The 13,929-nt window shown below is 32.1% G+C and overlaps 1 long non-coding RNA gene across 1 annotated transcript; it reads left to right on the top strand.

Annotated features, from left to right (window-relative positions):
- Positions 1–10,066: 10,066 nt before the first annotated feature.
- LOC124896522 lies at positions 10,067–13,479 on the top strand. Its single transcript, XR_007052882.1, has 2 exons — positions 10,067–10,726; positions 11,636–13,479. It is a non-coding gene; the product is annotated as an uncharacterized LOC124896522 (long non-coding RNA).
- The last annotated feature ends 450 nt before the right edge of the window (positions 13,480–13,929 follow it).

The following is a 13,929-nucleotide window of genomic DNA, read 5'->3' as shown; positions in this document are numbered from 1 at the left end:
TTTAATCTAAAAAGTAAAAAGCCGGGGGTATCCAGCTTCTCAATTTTTTCTTTTTTTAATTCACTTTTAGCTTTTTTGAAGCTCTTTTTAATTTTGTCAAACACCTAAAAAGGCTAAAAAAAGTGATTAAAATCTAGTTTGACCAGATTTTAATCCACCAGATTTTAATCCTATCCAAATACCCTCTTACTCATATAATATTCATATTATTCCCTTAAAAATACAAGATTTAAAAAAAGTGGATTTCATATAATATTTATCTTCTTCATCGAAAAAAGTGGGTTTAAGATAATATTCATCTTCTTTCCAAAAAATATAAAATTGATATATTTGATTTTTCATTCTCCATTGTGAATCATGTCTAAACCAAATTTCGATTTTATTCCTTCGCGTAAAAGTCCTAGAATATGCAACCAACGATTTGTTTCATTGTAAATCATTATTCAACCAACGATTTGTTCTCCTTCACCAGAAATTCTCTTTCTTCTATTTTTCTTTTTGTTTTTTTTTTTAAAAATAATATGATATAAGGAGTATTATCAATTTATTTATTAAATACTCATAGTATATAACAATAAAAGATATGTCAATGGATATTAGAGAAAAAATATTGAAGAATCAGTTTGTGTTGGTAACAACATAAATAAGGATTTAAATGTAGATCGTAATCTTTCATAAGAATAATATAGTGAAAATTATCTTGTATATACTTATTAAACTGTTTCATGTATGAATTTTGTATAAAATCAGTATGAAATAAGTATAATGATTGCAGAAGTTGGTATAGAAATTGACTTTCATCAAATATTATACGTTATTATTTATTTTAGTGTATGAAATAAATATACAAACTTGTATTTTTTGAATTATTTCATGTATGAAACCTGTATAATATCAATATTACATTCAAGGTTTATAAAATAGTTTGTTACATGTTATATTTATCTGGAATGAGTATAACGTGATTGTGATATTTAACTAAGAAGATATACTTAAGATTATAAATTCAATGAAATCAGTTTATAGAGTGTTTTTTTACATGTTACATTTGTATGAAATAGATATATAAATTATTGCTATGGATTGCGAAATTAAATTTAGGTGATACCAATTTATATACTCATTCATACACTATGTGCTTCTCTCTTTGAATCAAGATTCTATATCATCTACTTTTGCATTAAATTAAGATTTAATGAACACTGTCATCTTTCATACTGAAAAAAATAATCACGATTATAAAAAAAAATTGCAGTAAATCTGGTTGACACAAACTTAATTGATATCCAATTCATTTAACGATGTGAAATACAAAACAACTGTTAAATTAACATAACATCGATAAAAAACTGCTTAAATACAAAAACTAAACTTTGTTCATACCAACAATAACAGCAATAATGAGCACCAAAAAAATATTAAAATACAATATTCATGTCTATGTATGCAACTCTTACTGCGTTTCAATCACAAGCAAATTGAGGAGATGGGGGTTAAAGTCTGATTAATCAAGTAGTACTCCCCTGGAGACATATTGATCAAATGAAGACATATTGATCGTGCTTGTTCATTAAAGTGTTTGTGACTGGATTAACTAAATGGTGTATAAAAAGAAGGTAGTGTATGAAGATGAAAACTATTAATGAAAACATTACAATAGGAGAAAAGAAAAACGGTTAGAGAAATTTGTGGTGGATTGATATCAATAATTAAGGATAACTATATTTATTTAAGGAAGGATTATTGCATATTAGTTGTATTAAATCTTTATTTTTCTTTTCAGTAATTACTTTTTTGTATTTAAAAAAATATATTTTTATTTTTTTACAAGATTTGCTACAACTTGAAAAAATGAATGTTATGCTATAAGTTGTAATTTCCTATCTAATAATTGTAATATACATTTTTTTCCCTTCTTTGTAGCTTATAATTTATCCTTGTTTATTTGTACCAACATTCTAATCAATTAATCTAGATAAATTTCCTAAAGTGTTGTCATTTTATTTTATCTTAGTTTTTCTTTACTCTGTTCATAATTCTTTCACCTAATTTGTCTCGTCTAAAAACGGATTGAAATTGTTCCTTCGATTTCCCCATTAAAATAAGTCTTTTAAAGGTTAAGCATTTTATTTCAAAGTGACATTTGTTATGTTCATACAGCTAATAGTCTATTTGGATTAAAATAACTTTCTTCAAGCTCAAGAAACTAAATTTTCTTATAAGTTTTAACTTTTCATAACTAATAAGATACTTTTAATTTAATACTCTCTTAACATTTTTTTCAAAAGTATTATCTATAACCTAATCGACTCTTTTTCTACAATAATTAATAATAATAAAATAATTCCGTTATCTTTTCTTTCTTCACGAAAGCAAAAATCATTTTCCTCTTAAATTCTAAAAATTGCAACTTAGTTTAATACAACTAGAATATTTCTCGTTGCATAAATAAATAATACTATTTTAAATATTTAAATAAATAATTTTAGCATTTCCTGTAAAATTAAGTCTTTGCGAAATTTAGCCACTTTGAGTTAGTCAAGTTAGTTTTTTTGGTAAATCATTTTAAATGGATGCTCCTAAGTGCCTTAAAAACCCTTTTAGGACGTTAATTGAACCTTTACCCAGTTTCTCTAGTTTTAAAGGTTTATTTTTGTTTTGAACCTTTGAAACTCTTTTAATTTTTTCTTGATTTTTCTATAAAAATGAAGTGGCGACTTTGTGAATTTCTTAAAATTATTTTGAAATTTTCTTGAATCTTTTGAAATAGTTTTAAGAAGGTCAAACTATTTTCTCGCCAAAAAAAAATCTGAAAAGGATAAAACAGAAATGACGGCTCAACTGGGGAATTAACTAGGCTCTAACCAATTATTTGAACTAACTTGTTTGACCAATTATTCGAATTTGTAATACTTGAATTGTTTGTTGTTTATGTGTTTAAATTTTCGTAAAATTTAAACTGTTGCGTTTCATAGCATACTTTCACATTTGAATATATAAACTGTTTTGGATTTTTGGGGGTGTCCTAACCCCTATTTATCAATTCTTAATGAAATGTTGGAAATACGACAGTTTATTGGCACGTTAGGCGTCCGATGGCTGTTCGTATTTTCAAATCCGGGTTTTCCACTTGGGAACCTGGTCAAAGCCTACTCTTGTACCTAGGATAGAGTGAAATCAAAGCCTTTTTTAGATATGAGCCTAGGACGACCCAATACCTAAGTGGGTATTGGACCCTTTAGTAGAATCCACCTTAAGTCTATTGACCACGAGTCAATAACAGATGATCATTCTTTATATTTTTTAGATGAAGGATGTAATGCCGAATTGTAAGGACCACTGTCCCTTGGGATATATTTGGGGGCAATAGAATGTCTTGCAAACGACATGTATACCCTTCAAACGCTAGCCTTACCTTTGGCTTGAAAGGTCCCATGTATGTTAGTATGTGTAATAACCGTTTATGTGCTAAAGTGTTATAATTGTTTTGTTTTTTCTATATTTGTGTGATCTATGTGTTTACATGTCATATCTTTGACTTTAAACAAGACTAGTCCATTATTCTATTTAGAAGTCGTAGAGCGTTAATAGGCACATAAAACTCAAAATTTGAATCTTCCTAAAAATACCCTTAGAAGTCCATTGATAAAATTCCTTCCAATTTTCCCAAATTTGTTCAAAATTTTATTAGGTTATTATCCAATTCATATTGATCACGTTGCCCTCACAATTTTATTTTTCCCGTATTTGATTATAGTTAGAGCTATCTGGACATTCTATTAATGAAAAGACTATGTTGTCTTCAAAGCTTTTCAAATAAGCTTTTTTAAGATGTTTATCCGTTAATATCCGATTTATTCAAATCACTTAGTTCATCCTATTCGAAGTTCTATTTTTCCCATCAAATTCAAGATCCATCAAATGATCAAAGTTCTGGTCATTCAGTCACTTTCTCAAGTGTCTTATCCTTCAAATTCTGGACTTAGTATGTTTCAAATCAAATATATGTCATTTGTTTCGTATATTACTTTGGTCAATCATTACAACCATGAACTAACTTTTTGCCTTTTTGAGTGTTTTTTTTCCTTCTAGAGAGAGGCTAATTCGTGTTGGTAGTTGAACTTGCTTGCTTCACAAAGGCAAAAGTAATCGCTGGCAGAACATCAATATTTCACACAGTCTAAGGTCAAGAAAGAAATTATAAAGTCATAAACTCTTACTTGGGCTAATAGAAGGACTCGTTTAACTATGGACCCTAGTTTGATCAGCACAAATACTACATCCGACTCAGTTCCCACGTTCTCTGTGTCAATAGACCCGAGTACCTCGATAGGAAGAGAAATAACCCTAGAGCTCATTACTGGTTTGGAGCAACAGAATTTTGAGCTAAGTTTCATGGTGATGCAAAGTAGAACAACTTCTTAGACTCCTTCAAACGTGACTCTGTCCTTTGATGATCGACAAAAAGGTCCTATGTTTTCGACATCGAAAGGAGTTAATAAGTATGGTCACTTTACTACTTCTCAAAATATTCATGCCTCTCAGAATGCTCATTTTATGTATGTATTTACTCCTCAAAAGGTTCAAAACATATCTTTGTCGCACCATGCTCCGCAATGTACACCTATGCTACCACCCCACCGATAACACAAACCCAAGGGTTATACCACTTAGATGCTAATCATTATGTTGAAACAGAGAATGATCCAAGAATGTACACTGATGAGATGGTGAACAGAAAGCTCAAGGTCTTGGAATATGCAATGAGAAGCCTTCGGGGGCTTGGGAATAATCAAAGTGTGAAGTATGGAGAGTTGTGTGTATTTCTCGAGACCGAGTTGTCTCCCGATTATAAGATCCTAAAATTTGAAAAGTTTGACGAGTCTAGAAATCCTTTTTTCATTTGAAAACTTATTGTGAAAAGTTAATTGGTGTGGGAAAAATTGAAGGAATACGGGTTAAGCTATTTAGTCAAAGTTTTAGTGGAAAAGCTCTAGAATGGTATGCTAAGCAAGATGTGACTAAGTGGTGCACTTGGGATGACCTAGCAAATGCTTTTATGGATCACTACAAGTTTCATGTCGATACCATTCCTGACAAGATCTCTATCATAAATCTAAAGTAGAAATCAAATAAGAGTTTTTGCGAATATGCCATACGCTGGAGAGAAGAAGCGACCAGGGTACATCCTCTTATGGAAGAAACTGAGATGATCAGTTACTTCATTCAGACACTAAATCTAGAATATTTTTATCGCATGGTAACAATGGTTGGAAAAATATTTATTGAAATTATCAAGACTGGAGAAATGATTAAGGATGGTCTCAAGACAGGAAGAATAATAAATTTGATAGAACTGCAATCCATTCATAAGGGCTTCCAGACTGGCTCTTTCGAAAATGGGAAGAAAAAAAAGTAAGTAATGAGAGTGATGACTCAAGAAAATTCTTCCAACTACAAGCAACCTCCTCGATACCAACCAAATGCTCGACATGCTTACTATCCGGTCTTCAATACACAAGTGGCATATCATGCTCAAGCTCCACCACGAAACTATCAAAATAATGCTTCTCATGCCAATCATGAACGGAAGCCTCCCAGAACTTTCACATCGTTGGCAGAATCTCTCACTCAGCTTTTTAAAAGACTGAAAGAAGCAAAACTACTTCATCTAGTGAAGGCAAAGCCCGTGAACACTTCTGCTAATTGGTATGGTCCAAACAAGCAATGTGCTTACCATTTTGGAGTTTTTAGACATGATATAGAAAAATGTATTACTCTCAAGCACAAAATTTAAGATCTGATTGACAATAAGATCATAACGCTTGAAGAAGCTCCAGCTAATGTTAACAACAATCCATTGCCCAATCACAAGAAGTAGTCATTGACACCATCAATCAGGAGAAACATGAATTTTCCTCAAAAGTCGCACTTTTGGCGTCCTTCTATCTTGCATTTGAAGTTAGCATTTTCTTCCGTTGTAATTGTACTTTATCATTTTATTTTCTTGTAATTGCATTTTGTCGCTTTATTTTCTTATAATCACACTTTATGATTTGATTTTCTTGTAATTTCACCCTTTTAGTTGTAATGAGCTACATTCGACCTGATTTTTCTCGTGGAATACGTAGGCGGACTGTATTGGCTTCGATCACGTTATCAAGAATACCAAATATCCCTTTTTTATTTTGTATGAGCTATGTTTGATCTGAATTCCCCAAAAAGGGATACGTAGGCGATCTATGTCGGCTTCGGTCAACCCTTAGGAGATTTACCTTCTCATTTTATGTTGGAACTACATTTCCTACCTGAATGGAATGCGTAGGTGCCACACTGGCCTAGTCATAGAAACCATGACAAATTTTTTAGAAAATCTCAAAAATTCATCAAAGAATCCTTGCCGAAGTTGAATAAAGATGACATTGAAGTATGTAACTAGGGCAGGAATTTTTTAGAAGGCCTCAAAATTTCATAAGATTTGACATTGGCTACAATGTTGAAAATCAAATATTATTGAAGCTGATATCAATGCATAATTTTTGAAGTTCTCTATGCTTGAAGTACTCTACATTAGAAATAACTAAAGTACTTTGCATTTTAGACTGGGGTAGAATTTTTGAGAAGATCTAAAAAATTCCATACTCATAGATGTCGCAAGTTATAAGAAAGTTCCTGATTTATATGTTATAGACCGGGGCAGAATTTTTGAGGAGGATCCTAAATAATTCCACAAAAGCTGTACTCAAGATAAAAAAAATTATAAATCAATGATCGACAAGGTGCATCAGGGGAGCAAGACAATATCAACATAGTCAGTCTCTCAAAACTAAGAATTTTTCTTTGAATGTAGAAATAGTAAAGTCACAAAGTTGACAATGTTAAGCATGACACAGGGCATTATCAGCCCCACTATGACCTTGCCATAATAATCCAGACAACTTCTCTCCCCTACTTTTCTCTCGATTTATGTTTCTATTACTTTGTTATGATCTCTAACACTTTCTCTGATTTTATAGGAAAATAATCCGGCATAACAATGAAGATGTGGAGATATTATCCGAACTACTATCTCTAAATCATCATGAGTTAAACAACTTCATCTTTATTTTTAAGCTCTACCTTCTATTACACTTCTGACTTAGTTATAACAAATTGTTGTATTATTAATGAGTGTTGTTTAAGCTATACAGGTGACGTTATGCAGGATCATCTTTAAGAAATAATGCAAAAGTATCTTCTCAAAGTTTGAGGATCCAATCCAGAATCTCAGGATATGCACAAGTCCTTTGAAAGACTCCTGATTCAAAGGATGAAGTTCATCTCATTTGGTTCGTCCATCATTTCAAAAGGACATATTTTATTTCAACCACCCTTTCTAAAGTACTTATCTTATTTGTGTCGTCACCCTGACCAAAGTGACGTGTTGTATTCAAGATAGGTCGTCCACTTTTTAATAGGACAAATTGGGTCGTCATCCCATTCAAAGTGACACGCTGCATTTAAGATAGGCCGTCCGCCTTTTATCGAGACACTTGGATCGTTACCCCATTCAAAGTGGCATGTTACCTCCAGTATTGGTCGTCCGCCTTTCAATGAGACACATTGGGTCGTCACCCCTTTCACGTGACATATTATATTCAAGATAGGTTGCCCATCTTTCAAAGGGGAACATTGAGTCGTCACCCCATTCAGAGTGGCACGTTAAATTCAAGATAGGTCGTCCGCCTTTCCATGAGACACATTGGACCATCACCCCATTCAAAGTGAAACGTTACATTCAAGATAGGTCGTTTGCCTTTCAATGAGACATATTGGGCCATTACCTCGTTCAAAGTGACACGTTACTTTCAAGATATATCGTCCCCCTTTTAAGGAGACACATTGAGCCATCACCCCATTCAAAGTGACATGTTACATTCAAGATAGGTCGTCCGCCTTTCAATGAGACACATTAGGTCGTCACCCCATTCAAGTGACATGTTATATACAAGATAGGTCGTCTACTTTTCAATGATACACGTCGAGCCATCCTCCCATTCAAGTGGAATTACATTCAAAATAGGTCGTTCACCTTTCAATAAGACACGTTGGATCATTAATCCATTCAAAGTGACATATTATATTCAGTATTAGTCGTCTGCCTTTTAATGAGACACATTGGGTCATCACCCCCGTTCAAGTGGCACGTTAAATTTTCAATGAGACATGTTGGGTCGTCACCTCATTCAAAGTGCCATGTTATATTCAAGATAGGTCATCCACTTTTTAATGAAACACGTTGGACTGTCACTCCATTCAAAGTGACATTACATTCAAAATAGGTCGTCTGCCTTTCAATGAGAAGTGTTGGACCATCACTCTGTTTAAAGTGATTGTGCAAATTGATTCATCAACTATCTTAGCACATTATGTTCAAACAGGTTTGCACCAATTTTCGCTTGTGTTATGCTACGTTTACAACTAATCGTTTGTTTGAGTTGTTGTCGAGAGCATCCAAGAGGATGAAAAAGCATAGCTACGGACGACTCCCAAAAGGATGCAGCACAACGTAAAACTTTTTCTTAGCAGTGAACTGGGACATAGTCTAAAGAGGGATATCAAACTCTTCGGACGCGAGCTGAGAGACGACTTCCACCACCATCAAATCACACTTCTTTTAGAAGGCATGTGGGGTATTTTGGGATATTCTAGTTTCAGTTTTACTTTCAGTATATTTCTAAATTCATACTAGAAGTAACCCTTTTTTTCCTTCAAATTCGAATGATAACGCACTCAGAGTTTTGAAAATTATGTTCAGGTAAATTCTTACCTGTGGATGTGAAGGATCCCATACTCATGGTTAAGAGGTTACAAACCTCTTTTCCATAAGCTCAAATAACTTATCACTTATCCCGAACCAAAGATAGTCTAATATAAAAAAATATCTTTTCTATCGATCGAGTCGAACTACAAGTAGTCTGATTTCCTAAATCATTGGAATATGTAGGCTGGGCTCTATGTGAAAAACTCGACTGCATTCCAACCCTCCCCCAATCCTCTTATTCCTCAATTTTTCGATTTCACCAAAATTTGAAAACTGAAATAGCTTGTGAATTCTTTAAAAATCGTGCTTTAAAATCAAGCTTATGAACTATAAATGTCCTAAATTCTCATTTAACCTGAGATATGTAGAAAATCTAATACCGAGGTTTGACCATAGCTCCCAGAACTTGTGCGAAAACTAATCTTATCTGAGGGACGAATTTGTGATTAGACAAAATTAGGAACGTAAACTCCCTTTGTCTAGAGTTACTTGCATCCACCCTAACCAAAAGGAGGGGGTAATTATTGACACCTAATTTTTTCCGTCCACATTCCAAATTCATTTTTGAATTTCTCAATTTTTAATAGTTTTAAAATATTTATTTTAAGTTATTTCAACCTTGGCTTTTGAATTTAGGTGAAATTAATATATTTAATGTTTAATTATACATATTTATATAATTATTAGTTAAAAAAATGCTTTAGAATTTTTCTGATTGAACGATTGGAAATACTCTACTTTTCTCAAGATCGATTGAAAATAAGAAATTGATAACCTAATTAGTTTCCTAATTTTTATTTTATTATGATTATTATTGTTGTTGTTATTACTGTTATTATTTTTGAAAAAAAAGAAAAAATAAATAAATTGTGTTTTATTCAATATTTATTTTGAAATTATTTAAATTGAGAAGCTCGTTAAATTATTTAGGAATTGACTTAACCTCAATTTAATTCTAATTAATTTAATTTTAGCTATGTTATTAACCTAATGTGGCTTGAATTTTAATTGAACTTTATTCTCTTTAAATTTAGCAACCCATTCCAGGCCCAAAACAATAACAACTCTCCAACAACCCATTATACTCCCTCTTTTGCACTTAACCCAACAGCAAAATCGTCCCAACAGGCCCTCAGCCTTCACCCCTATTCCCTTCTCCTTTACCCAACAGACTTGACAACACCAAAACTCCCAGGCCCAATCTGCCTCGACCCAGCTAAGCTCCAAACCACCCCAGCAACCAGCCCAATTCGCCGATCCGAACCGGCCCACCACTTGTTATCTCCCAATATCAGCTACAACAATAAAATAACATTAACAACAACTGATACCCGACAAATCCCTTTGTCGTTCAACGTTAACAGCAACATTCAACAACAGCCAACATCGGCCAAGCGTAACACCCAGCAAAACAATGACAAAAGTCGTAACACCGTTAGCAACAAACAACAACAACATTAACAACACATAGCAAAACGCCGTTAACCGGCAAAACCTCAGTCGCCCATTTACCCCGGTTCAGCCATCTATGGCTAAAAATCAGATGTCTTTCACCATATTCAGTCCATGATTCACTTTTTTGGGTAGGAATTAATGCCCAACGTTCTTTTTTTTTGTCCCACAGTGGACTTCAAAATTTCTTAAGAAATCACTCAAATTCGGGTTTGAAATCCGAACCCTAATTCTTTTCCTCCCTAATTCTTTCTCCTATAAATATAGGTTGAGGGATAGAGGAAAGGAAGAGGATTTGGGGAAAAAAATTAGGGGTTCTGGAGGTGCATGCCTTTAAACCTCACGCAACCATAATCCCGACGGAAAACTAAACTCATATAAAGTCACTGTAATTTCGAGAGATTGAAATTGAGTTTTGACAGTGGTGAAGTCGTCGTCCACTCACTGTTCCTATTCACTGCTTGGAAAAAGGTAAAGTTTTCATATTCTTACACATCTCTTCTGTAAAAATTGGTAATCGCGTGACTGGAATATGTAGTGTATGAATATTGAGAGTTTGAATTTGATTTTGTAGTTACAATCTCACTGCATGGGGATATAACTCAAGTTCTTATCTTTGTTTTCATTCCCTTTTGTGACTTAGCCATATCTCCATAGTACCTTAAGCGCTCTGCTACTTATTGCACTCAAATATTGATTATGTCTTTATGGTTGAACTGATTTTGGGTGCCTTGTTTCAAATGGTTGGGTTGAAGTATTGTTGGTGTGATTTAAAATAGTCTTGAAGTTAAGAATTTTCCTATGATTCTGGCATAATCAGTTAGGAGGAGATGGAGCCATTTCCCGTAAAAATAGAACTAGAAGATGGAGAAGAATGATGAAATTGTCATTTTTCGTCTTAATATAGTAACACACACCCTTATTAATGCTCTATTCGACATCCTTAGAATAACCAAGACAGACGTGCTCGGAATATCCTAATAAGAAAGTTGGAAAACTTTCTAACTGGAGTTGTGTAACTCCAGATGATGCCAAAAAAGCCCTTCCTCGGATTCGAACCGTGACTTTCTTAGCCTATTTCTAAAGGGTGAACTGATCAACTTACATGTGTCAAGCATACGACCGAAGTAGCATAATTAGACTTTCTTATAACTTTTTTGACTAGCTATAAACTTCAACCCCCTTTCTCTTAGGTGGAGAAATGAGTAAGCAAGACTTTCTGCCTGCTTTTCTTTTCTGTTATAGTATTCGATGTCAATTTAGAATGAATCTATGTAAAGATCTTAATAGGATAATATTTGTCAATATTGACTTGCCTTTTTTATTTCCTCAATACCTAATTCTTATTATTTTCTTTGGTGCATGTGAAACAAATTCTAGTCCAATTGGACTCTGTATCCCTTGCATTTTCTGGGGTGCCAAAGAGGCCCAATTTGTCAAGTTATGCCTCATTAAAGTCCTCAAAATGGATCAGTATACCATGGACAGCTGCTGGTATACACAGCATACAGATGATATACGAGGTTTACCGGTTAAAGGTTGCTTCTATAAGCCAAGAAATGACGTTATGATGAAGTTGGGAGCAAGTATACAGGTTTTATATGCTAATATACAGTGTATATACAGAAAAACACAAAGAAAAGAGCTATGATATACAGATGATATACACTTCAGAAAATGGATTGAAGTCCATAATCCCAAGCCCAAAGGCTGGGCAGCTTGATAAATGGGCCAATTAAAGGCCGAACTTCAATTCTTGTATTATTCTTTGTAGCTTATAATTTAGGAAAAATTAATGAAAGTAACATAGTTAAGAGTATAATTGCATTAAATAACAACATTTTTTCAAAATTACAATTTATAGCAAGAGTAACATTATTTTGTCCATAAATTTCAAACACACGTGTTTCACTCCCTCTCTCCTATTTTTACTTCATTACTTTACCTCTCTCCTATTTTTACTCCATTACTTCACTCCCACAAAAAAACATTTTACATCCACTGAAGATTTTTATCTTCATGAGCTTCGAAAATTCAAAATAGATCATCAATGGTGTTATAGGTATTGAATCAAAAAATTATTTTCGTACATCAATTTCAACAACTTAAAATGATTTAATATTGTTTGATATTGTTTTTTCATCTTTTTTTTTTTTAGCAAATAGTTTTTTGAACATTTTGTATATGAATTTTTAAAAAAAATGAAGGCAATTGTACTAGGAGATCGAATTAGATGAAAATCGAACTGATCGAGTTAATGTTTGTTCAAACTTGATTTTGATACTTTAAATATTTTTTTTCCTTGAGGCAAACAATAAAATGTTTCTCTTTGTCATGTACTGTATAAACATACTTTGTAATCGGTACAACCTGAAATGTTTTTTTAAAAAATTAGTTAAAAAACTCACATTAGTATCCTGAAATTTTTTTTAAAAAATTAGTTAAAAAACTCACATTAGTATTTTTTGATTTTGCATATGTATTTTTTAGTTCTGCATATGTATTTACAGGTCTTTATATGTATTTTCAGCTCTTTTATGGTTGTATAAATATTTTATGCACAACTATACATATATCTTACATAATACATAAGAAAATACATGTTTTACTGGAGTCAAAGTGTACACGTATGACGGTAATTCGTTCTATTGGAGTATTTTTTGAAATACAAATACCAAAATAAAATACAATTACATTTACTAAATATACAAATGCAACTACATCACAACATATAATTACGAATATAACTACAACATACAATTAAGATAAATACATATCAAGATAAATAGTATAGTTGTTTTATACTGTGTTAAGATATGCATTTGTATTTTTTATTTAATATGACAATGATATGTACTTTGTAAATACATGAGTTTATATATGTATGTTTTATATGATAATATACACTTTGGACCAGATATGTATTTTGAAAATATATATGTGGGGATATATGTATTTGTTATAATGTAATATGTATGATGTAATAGAAACATATGCATATTATGTAGTTTTTTTTTTTTTTTTTTGTGAGAAGTACATGTAATATAGATTTATGTCATTTTTTGGGTCTATAGTTTCCACGTGATCAAATATTCATGGCAAGGGCACTTTCAAAATTTGCACCACATATAGGATGTCACACGGTCAACGATATTGAAGAACATATTAAGGCTATGTTATCAAAAGAGCAGTACAAGAATTTTTCGTCATAAGAATATTTTTGATGTCTACATCATGAAGAAGAAATGTGTAGTTTAAGCGCAATTAGGCAAATGTATTATGTCACTTTTTGTTATAGAGATTTTGTGTCCTATATATTTATATATACATATGAGTAAGATATGTATTTCTGTAAATACATATGCAGATATATATGTATATTTTGTATTGTAAATACATACGCAGATCTGTACGTCTATGTATTTTGTATATTTTTTGAATATGTATATGTGATATAGATATGTGTCTTTTAAAAATAAAAATAAGAGATAGAAGAGTAAAAAAACAAAACAAAAATAAAAATAGAAAAAGAAAAAAGAAAAAAGAAAAATCCAAAGAAATAAAGTGAAAACGAAAAAAAAGAAGAAAGAGAAATAAAAGCTAGATTTATAAGTGTAAAATAAAACCAAAAAGAAAAGAAATAAAAAAAGGAAAAAAGAAGAAGAAAACAAAAA

This window comes from Capsicum annuum, chromosome 3 (genome assembly GCF_002878395.1).
Source record: "Capsicum annuum cultivar UCD-10X-F1 chromosome 3, UCD10Xv1.1, whole genome shotgun sequence".
Lineage (NCBI taxonomy): Eukaryota > Viridiplantae > Streptophyta > Magnoliopsida > Solanales > Solanaceae > Capsicum > Capsicum annuum.
Note: the sequence above shows the minus strand (reverse complement) of the source record. Positions and strands in the feature narration are given on the sequence as shown.